Raw genomic sequence first — 11,583 nt, forward strand, 5'->3', positions numbered from 1 at the left:
CGAACTGCAGATACGCAGTTACCTAATTATACTTTGGCTACGAGCAATATGTGGTAGATCTGACGAGGACGCTCGAGTCCAAACACCACGGTTCGTGTCCGGACCGTATCAAGTCTAATGAACTTTGTCCGAATCATTTACGCCCATAGTGCGTTTATGTTTAATTGTGTCTGTACGTCATGAAAAAAAAATTGAGACATTAGTCAAAGAATTTAGTTGAGTGGGTGTAGTAAGAATCGATATTACATTCATTTTAAAGACAACAATTTTATTTCGATACATCTGAGAGCACTATACATCGCCGATCAAAAATTCGCAAAAAATTACACAATAACGGAGAACGTATTTTTGTATTAACAAACAAATATACAATTTACGAATAATTTTAATATACCAAACTTAACTAAAGTCGTCTATAATGGACAAAACACATATTATATGTGTGGACGCTATTTCCATATGTAAACTGATTGAATAGCAAACTAGTTAGTTAAAGTTGCAGGACTAAATTAAAACCGGAAGAAGTGTATATCATCATTCGAAAATAACAATTGAACTTTTTTGTTGGACCTACTGTCTGTTAACCTATGTCTGTCAAAGCTCGTAACCAGTTTATTAGACCAGATACAGTCAATTTAAAAACAAATTTGAAATAATATATATTATTACAATATTAGGTGTAGGGTTCTGAAATTACATAAAATTTATTTTTTCGGAAACATATTCGATTTTTTTAGAAACTTTCATAATGAAAGATGAAAAAAACAAATTTTAATTTAAAACTATATTAGAAAGTACAGTAAACACCTCTATTTAGTTAAGGGTTCAATAAAAAATATTATATAAATATTTCTTACATAATACATTATAAAAATTACATAATAATTAGCTATCCGCTAATCCGAAGGTATATATAATATCTTCTTTTTATCATGATCAGGAATTAAATATTAATAGTAGGAATGAAATCAGTATATGACCATCTAGTGATTATTTTATGAAAAATACCAATAAACAGAGTTTAAAAAAATATATAATTTATTTTTCAATATTTCAAGAAGGGTGAAAGTTTCAAGTTTGAAAAATTTCAAAGTGAAAATTTCATGTGAAATACTTCATTCTGTTTTTCGTTTTAAACTGTTTTCTCTGTTAAAAACGATGTATTAAACAAATAAATTATTTGAGTTTTAAACTGTTTAAACACAGTTCTAAACTACTTTGTCAACATAGTTCTGAGCAGAAAAAACAGAATAAAACAAAAAATACAGTTTTTTTTGTTTTTTTGTTTTTTTTTTTTTAATGAAAAAATACACCTACTCTAGTGCTGATACACATTCATGCCATTGCTCCACGGAACAGAGGTTTTGTGAATTATTCGTTCATCGTCTTTTACGTAGGTAACTACTTATTTCCACTATTGTTATTATTATTATTACGCCTTTTACGCACCTACCGCCAAACTGTTCGGCTGATCTGTTGCGGGGTAATAATATATACATCCCCGCAACATCTGACGACTGCCACGACGAAACACGTGGACCAGCCCACGATCGTTGAAATACTTAAAATCGTTAATTGAACACGCTATGTATTTGAAACATCTGTTGTGCACTTTATATGATTCCAACATTACAATGCGTAGACACCTACCACAAAGCACAGATTTTACCGTATTAAAATAAGTTTGCTTAAAAATAAAATATATAACCTACTGCGGACTGTGGATGGTATGAGATGACGAGGTCGTGAGGGAATACATTTTGAACAGAATTACAGACACGGTAATTGTTATTAAATTTCAAGACAATGATAAATCGTTGTATCGAATTACGATTCTGAGCTGATTTCAGTTATTCATTGTCACTTTTGTCTTAAAATTCCGTTACAATTAATCAATGGTTGTCGGAATTTTATTCTTTGCGGCCTAATCTAATAAAATCGAATCAGTACGCTCTATTTACAATATTCTTTCTGAAAAAGTGTTTGTAAAAATTAATGATAAAAATGAAGAAAGGACGCTTCAAACGGAATGTAGAACGCATAAGTATCTATAAGTAACTTACCTACCAAATTATAATTTATAATATTTTGTATAGATAATCTGTATTAATACAGAATATTTGACATGGTATTTTATTTTAGAAATACATTTCGATAACTGTTACTAACATTTGTTATAGTGCCTACCTTAATATTAAATCATAATATGCAACTTATTGTTTTGTTTTATTAAAACTTTGATGCAACTAATATTTTGTATATTATTAATAATTTATATGAAATCGATCGTATTGTTTTGTAACTGCAAAAACCCCAAAATTATTGTCCTAGTTTAATTAAAATGTTTTGCTCGACTCAACTTAGAGCTCACGATAGTGCCGTATAACCGCATTGAAGAAACACCCAGAAGTTTCCGCCGCACATTAAACGTTGTTCTTATACAGTATAGAAAATACTAAGATTAAAGAGAGTCTGAGAGTACCTATATATTTTGTTAAAATGAAAAACTTAACTGCAACAATTAGCCATGAGTTATATGAGTAATATTCATTGCTTTCAATTCTATAATCGTATAAACTAAAAAATATATATATTACTTCTCTTGATTACATATTTTGTTGCGCACGTGAAATTTCTAAAATTATCATTCTGAAATACATTTTTCATTTATATTTAAAATAATAGGTCAATAATTTATGAATTGTCGAGCAAAAACCCCTCCCCTGTAGACTCTGCCTTAACGTTAAGTGCCGTTAATAAAATGAAGTCCCAACCTATTATGGGATCTATTCATATAAATGTACCCATAGATACTACGTTGAAACATGTATTGTATGTGTTGGGAATATTAAGTATACTCGTGGTGCAGGGGGGGGGGTGGTGTGGAGGATAGATCTCCTCCCATCGTAACTTTTTTATATTCCCAAATAACTAGTAATTTTGATATTGGAGTGTTTTTCGTGCGCTTATTGTAAGTAGCAAATAATAATATATATTTCGTAATAATTGTTGAATCATTTTTGAATCGTTATATTTTTTTTTTTTATTGAGTCTCATCCATTTGAAAAATTTGTTACATTTTACCTTTAACATTCTATTATTCTAACCATTATTATTATTACTAAGCTAAGAATATGGCATGCAAAACTAAAAGTAAACCGTTCATTTCCTGAAAAAAAGCATAAATGCATTAAGTATATGCAATAATTCAAGATCATACCAGATTTTTCAATATTTACCGATTATTTAAAATATTATGTACATACACTCTCATCTAATATGAAAATAATAAAAATATGTCTAACAGAAACACAATAACCGGAGTAGGTAATGAGTAATTCTACTAAGATATACTTATTATTTATTAATAATTGTCTTCATTTAACGTAATTTATTATAGCTGTCCCAGTGGGTTAACATTATTTGCCATTCACGGATAAGTAGTTATTGATCACAAAGAAGTTATCATGAAAAAAAATCAAGAAAAATTGATCTAGGTACTTTTACAAGTGACAATTACAATTTTTAAATAGAGACATAGTAAAAATATTATTTATTAAGATTTGATGTATATTCTTTATTTCTTTATTGTTATTGTGAAGAGTGGCTATGACATTGTGGAAAAAATTTTAAAAATTTTGTTTTTACTTCTTTATTAAAAAAAACTCCTGAGAATGGTGCATGGTGTAAATGTGTCAATAAAGGTAATTTACTCAATAAATATAAATTGTAGTTAAAAATATTTTTTCTTACATATCAAATGTATTAAAGTCATTAAAATTTACAGCTCAACATTTTTGGAAAACAAATCTATATTTTACCATTTTGAAGTTTTGTACCTTTTTAATTTATATTATGACAACATATATTATTCTTAATTTGAAATTCCAAAGTAGTATTACACTATTACTTAACGTTGCGTAAACAATAATTTGTTGTTAACAAAAATACGTAGTAAATTACATATTATATTTGTTATCTATTAAAGTAATAAATGTAGCCATTTAAACGTTTCTATCATATATATTGTAAGTATAATATTAGGTGTATTAACCGTGTTTTCGTAGAAGTATTTTGAGTTCTTAACTAATATATTTTAGTCAATTGTCAATATCTTTATTGACTTGTACTATTATTGTCATTTGTCATACCCAACACCATCGATAATATCGTTAGGCCAGCGGCGTGCAACCCAAGGGCCACGGGGATCAACAAAATTGTGTAAAATCGACGATTTTTTGAATATGTAAATATTTAAATATGCATAAGTTATGTATTGTTTATTTATTTAAATAAAATCTTTGTAGGGAACTCCTCATTGAAATAAATAAATACGGGGATCGTGGATCAAAAAAGATTACGCATCAGTGGAGTTGGATAATAATAATATTGTGATTTGTTCAAGGTCGTCATTTATTATTGTGCATTGTATAATATAATAAGTTGTAACAGTATTCTAATCGTCCCTTTGGCCGTTATCGTCGCAAGTGACTAAAATATAGAATGGTGAAAAAAAAAAATTCAAAATTCAAAATTGGGGGCTGGGGAAATGTACCTAATTCGGAATGTCTCCTAAAAACGAAACAAATTCAATCACCGATCCAAAAGGCGAATGAATCCGAACTTTTTGTATACTTGTGCTATGGTGCACAGTAATAATATTATATTGGGAAGCCAATTATCTATGTTCAGGGAAGCATAAATTGGTAAATAATACTTTGAGTATGCACCATATATTTTTAAAAATATGTATGTCAGAAAAAAAATTTCTCACTGTGCTAAAAATATACTTTTTTTGCTTACTCCTTAGTTCTCAAACAGCGTGTCGAAAAAAACTCCTGGAATAATATTATTCAAACTATCCATACTAGGAATATTTGGATAATATTATATTCACCCTATTTTTACCCGATAACTGTAAATATTTTCAGCAGGTATTTTTTTTTACGGTTTCGTTCTTGTCTACTCTAGGACTTTGGAATAGATGTTAAACAGTCGAAAACTGTAAAAAAGAAAAAAATTATATTTATTTATTAATTCATTCATTTTATTTTCAGGTACCCGTATACCGGCAATATCATTGCGTGCTGCCATCTGCGTGGTACGTCGTGAGCAGAACCATCGAGGACACCGCCATCTCCCGAAATCAGAACATTCGTCGAAAACTGATGCTGCAAATAAACGTAGAACTTTAAATTACCCGTTACAAAGTATTGTTATATTATTTATTATGACGTGAAATAGTTTCTTAATATTATATAAAAATTATACTGACCGCCTGAATCACGTTTTGCTCAAAGCACTTACTCTGCTTGCGAATGAATTTGAAAATATTATTAATTACCTATTTAGTGATTATTAAAGTACATAGAATAGATCTATACAGTTTTAAATAATAAATTAACCATGTGTTGTTTTATATATATTATTATATCTACTTGAGTTGTGTAAGATATTAATTTATAAGCCGATCAATTAAAAATATTATTTAGTAATTATAGTAGGTATATTATGTATTTATGATATTATATTACAAAACATTTCAATTTTAAAATTCTTACACCTAACTGGTATTAAAGATTAAGTAAATTTACACTAGTATTAAACTTTATACAAACAACACAAAATTGGTTCTGAATGTACAAAATTGTGACGTGTTTTTAACGAAATTTAACAGTGATAATAATTAATAGTTACCTGCATTTATCATCATACGTATCTCTCATAGGCATATAATAAGTAGGTTGTAGTTATATGGTATACCTTATAAAGTTTCCAAGAAAATTATCTTTAACTCGTATCTGTACACTTACACATCCAAGTAAAAACAATTGGTATTCTATTGTCGTATGCGGTCTACCGCACACTTGTCATTTACCACACGTCTACTGAGTCAATCTCATAGAGTCAATGGCAGCGACAGTTAAACTTTATTACGATCAAAGAAAACTATTAAAAAAAATTATACCTATATTCACGTATTTCAGTTTATAGGGAGCTTTAAAACTTCATAAACACCTATAGGTAGTTAAAAAGAAAGTGCATTGTACGTCACCATATCTTTAGCAGAACGATAGTGGCGTCTGAAAAGTACTTACGTCCCCATTTGAATCTTTTTTAAGAGACATCAAATGATAATATTATTGTAATAGATACATATTAAATTAATACTTTTTGATAAGTGTTTTTTTTTATATGTAAATAATTATATTATTTTATATACACATATTATTAAATATATTACCTATTATTTCTATATTTATGTACCTATTTATTGATATTTTAATTAAATATAAAAACACGTGATTGATCGCATAATATGACGTGTGATAGAAACGTGAGATAGCCCGCTATGATAGGAATACCAAACAATTGATTATTATGTATTTTATATTTATTATTTTTATACCAAGTCGAAAGTGTCATCAGTGGGTGGCTTCTTTTTCCCCAAATTATGTAAATCATGTTATTTGTTTCCCTCTTATCACACATATACTCATTATTTATTAGATATAGATTGCATATATTCTTCTAAAAATAAAAAATAAAAAATAAAAATAATTTTTATTAATAACTTTTAAATTATAAAAAAATTGAATATCATGATGTCACGGCCACAAGGGTGTAACAATATATATATAAATAAAATTGATTAAAACATAGTAATTTTTCATTAAAATATATAATTTTGTCAATTTATGACTATAGAAAAATTGATGTCTATATGTAATTTAAATATTTTTTAATCACTGTATGAATAACTTCGAAAAAAGAACCATATATTGAATTTTCTTTCAAAAGTCCACCCAGTTATTATAAGCTTTGTTTTTTTTTTTTTTTAAATAATATACCATAGATCTACTTCATTAGCAGGTGAGCAGAATAAGTGCTGGATGTTGCTACCAGCTGGTAACACCTTTCAAATTTTAAAAATGTTTATTGTTATTACTGTAACTTTATATGGTGTTACAACTGGGTATCCTCCTTAATCATATGATTCATGTCAAAATTAAAAAAATATATATATATTGTAGATTATTTCAATAAAATAAAAAAAAAGAATAATAATATACCTATTAAAATCAGAAATTAAAATTTTACAACTATTACACGAAAACAAAAAATAAATAACAAACCAATAGTGTTAGAAAATTTTCTAAACCATTTTTATTATAAATTATTCCTAATTATTAGATTGCTATTCATTTATAATTTTTGTTTGTGACTCGTTGATTGTATAATCTGTGTTCTGAAACATACATTTAAATAGATTTCTGACTTACAAAGAAGGTACCTATATATTCATAGTCATGGATTTTCAAACCTAAAACTCGTATGTAATTATTTACATATCACTACTAATTAAAATTATACTAAATATCGGTATACTGACCGTAACATACACCCATCTAAAAAAATCAGATTTAATTTTTTTAATAAATTGTAAAAATATCTAACTACGTTTTAAAGCAACAACTCCTAATTTATTACTAAATATCGCTGAATTTTCAGTGATGCAATCTAAAATTATAAGTATATATATTATTTTTTTTAAAACAACTGTAATTTAGAATAATGAAATGGTTAAACAAAACAAAAGTCACCAATGTGATATAATAATAAAAAAGTTGAGAAAGCTCACTCTGCGATTGTGCTTAAGTCCCTGGTTTCTAAGTGTATTAATAATAAATAAATCAATTATAACTACAGTTCCATACACAATATTTAACAACCTTTATATTTCTGTAACTACCTTCTTTTTAATATTGACTAGTATGAACCCATATAAAATATTCATATTTTGATATTTTTAATACTGGCTAGTATGAATTTACTTTCAATAGAATTAAACTATTTATTTGTTCAATTGTATTATTAAAATATTTATATGAATAAGACTCTACAGGGTGTTACCACTGGGTATCTTCCCTCAATCTTATTATTCACATCACTCTTACTTATCACCTATCAAACCTACTTATTATACTAAGAAATGTATAGATTGTAGATTACTTCAAATAAATAAAAAAAAAAAAAAAAAAAGACTAGTATATTTACTTAAGTCTTTTTTTCGATACAAAACTTTCTTTGAATTCTCATTAGTAAAACGCTTAGTAAAACGTATGTGTAAAGATTTTACGATGAATCAGCCCTAAAAATCTTGTACTTTACGCTAGTTCGTTCTAACTTTGACTATGCCTCTATAATTTGGCGTACTAATAATATTATTCAAAACCATAGTCTATCTACTGTCCAAAATAACTTCTTAAGATACTTATCATATAAATATCATTATAAAAGAACTCCTCATTCTGGATATGAAACTGTTTGTAATCTCTTTAAAATAATGCCCCTAAATAAAAGATTTATTATCTTAAACTGTAAGTTTTTATACAAACTATTATATAATATTATAGATTATCCCGAAATACTCGAACGTTTAAATTTTAGAGTAAACCAATCTAATTGCAGAAATAATTCCACTTTTTATCTTTCCTCTATCTCTTTAAACTATATAATATATACCCCTGCAAATATACTTATGTCTGCAAGTAATTCAACTAAAGACTTATATTTATTTAATACTACCTTATTTAATTTGTCTAATATTTGATCTAATCATCTGTTATCCTCTTCTATTTTTCTGCTTTCTGTTATCATATTTTCCCCCTTTCTATTTCTTCTACCTACATTTATAACCGCTATACACACAATACAATTATTTATTCATAATATGTCGCTTTTATATGATATCTTTAAGTTTAAATCGTTATTTAATATTTGTATACATATTATACTTTCTTTCTTTTTTGTTTATTTTGTTTTGTTTTTGTTATTTGTATTCACATTACTTTTAAGTTATAACCCATATTATGTGCATTTAACACAAACTGTCACTACAATATTTTTGTAATTGGAATTTATTTCCGTAAATAAATTATTATTATTATTTCTAATTTTTTGTTTTTATTTATGAATAATTACCAATTTTAAAAAGGAATCATCGTAGATACAACCGTAACCGTGTACTGGTAATTTTAAGGTATGAGGGCATAAAGGTATTGAACGTAGGCTTAGAAATCTAAAACATCCTGTTTTTAAATAATATCTCAGTGAAAACCTATTGTATTCCTATTACGGTTTGATTGAACTTCAACAACTTTAGTATTATATAATTCATTAAATTTGCCATGAATAATATCGTTTCTCATTTGTTAACCATACTTATTTAATGAAGTGATTTTTTTATTTTAAATGTATGCCACATTGCAGCTAAATAAAGTTTTTAATAAAATCTTGTATTTCTGTGTAGTTTGCAAAATCGTAATTATTAATAAGCCATGAATTATTTTAGATTGTGAGGGAAGCGATGAATAATGTACTGATTTTACAATTATGCATCATTGTATTTTTTTTCATCTGTGTGTCATCACTCTTCACACTTTGAAACAGTAAAAATTCTTCGATTTTCTACTTCAGTAGGATCTTTTCTGGTAGAAAAATGAATCTACCCAGTAATTTGTACTAAAGTAAAAATTACCAATAGCTTTCAAAAGCATTGAGAAAAACAAAACAGAAAAGCGTGGGTGTCACTCTGATGTATAGTAGGTTACAAGTGGGTCACTGTAATGGATGGTGTTAAATTTGAATTGAATGATATAATATCATTGTATTAGAAAAACGATTCTGAGCTAAAACGGCCAGTCAGCCTATGATATTACTAAGTATATTTGATGATATTATTGTGAATAAAGTATTTATATATAACGTGGAACCTTGTTTTAAATTTTTAATTCTTAGCTATAAAAGTTGAACATTTTATACATTTTTAACTAAAAATAATTATTACATTTTAAATTTGATATATTTTGTCAAAATTCGAAATTTAAATGCTTATAAAAAAAAATTGTGCCTATGTATATTCAATGTTTTTCAAGTGCTATTGTAACAATATATCGGGAGCATTACATTTTCACGCTTTTTTACCCAACAAATAAATTTTTATTGATATTTATAGAAAAAAAAACTAAAAAACTTGAAAACTGACAATGTCCGTAAACAGCTCGAAAAGAGTCAAAATATTTTCAAAATGTTATGGTGTATAAAAATGAAAATATGAACATTCACTGAAACTTCCATGTATCTACAGTTATTCGTTTTTGAATTACAACGAAATAACAAAATCCACTACGTGAAATATGGACTGAATATCCAATCTCCTAAAAATATGAAATTCAAACGCTCATAAAAATTTAATTTGATTTACTTAAAGACATTTTTATTTTTTTGATAAAGATAGACAAACTTATGAATGATCTTGTATTACATTTTAAAATATTAGATTTAAAAAGAAAAATTTTTTATGAATTTCTAATTCAAAATAATTTGCAAATTTTCGTAATTTTTACGTATTTTGTCAATATTTGAACTTTAGTTGATTATAAAAAAAAATTGTGGCTATGGATTTTTAATTTTTTTTATCTGCCTTTGAAACAATATACTAGGAGCCTTCTATTAAATTTTCAAGCAATTTTAACCAACAAATTTTGAGATTTTGCGTAAAAACTTCCGTTTTTCCTTAATTTTTCTTTTGTTTTTCAAGCCGTATTGAAAACTATACCGGGAAATGTTTACTTTTGACCCCCCAAAGTACCAACTAGATTCACTTACCTATCAGAAAAGATACTGTTGAAGAAAATCTAAGCATTTTTACTGTCCTAAAAGGTGATGACAGACACAAAAATAAAAAAATTTAAAAAATTTAAAAAAAAACACATCATTGTAAAATCAATACATTCATCGTTTCGCTCAGAATCTAAAATGTAACATTTTATAAATTTTTAACTACAAAACATTTGTAAATTAACCTAATAATAATTCTTGACTGTGTATTTTTAATATTTTTGAACTGTTATTGTTACAATTTGTGAGGAACCATGTATTCATTTTTTCGTCAAACATTCACATTAGCATTTTGCAGATAGGATAAAATTTTAATAAATGTAAGCAGGTGGGCACCGCACTGTTGCACATTAGTTGTCGTGTGGGTCACTGTAATGGATATGTGTTAAATATGAATTCAATAATAATTGTATACGAAAAATGAATCTTTGCAAAGGCGGTCCTGTCAGTCTATGTTACTAATTATATTTCATGATATTATTGCTACTATGGTAATTTATTTTACTATTAGTAATACAGTTCGATGAATTCATTTTTTCATTATTAGGATGTGAATAACTTTAAATTTATATAACTTAATAACTTATTTTTAAACGCCACTATGTGTATATCTAACAATATACTTTGAGTGTTTCAAGTACCAACGAATAATATTTTTAACTGCGATTTTTCGCTAATAGTTAACAGGATAAAAATTGAACATTTTATACATTTTTAACTAAAAAATATTTGCAAAATTGATGAATTTTTCAAAGTTTGAACTTAAATTGCTTATAAAAAAAAAATCATTTATGATATATTTCTTAAATATTTTTTAATTTTCTATCAACATGTTAAGAAAAAAATTTTGAATTCCAATCGTCTATAAATAACTAAAAATCAATCAAAATATATTTTTGT

This window comes from Acyrthosiphon pisum, chromosome A3, assembly GCF_005508785.2.
Source record: "Acyrthosiphon pisum isolate AL4f chromosome A3, pea_aphid_22Mar2018_4r6ur, whole genome shotgun sequence".
NCBI lineage: Eukaryota > Metazoa > Arthropoda > Insecta > Hemiptera > Aphididae > Acyrthosiphon > Acyrthosiphon pisum.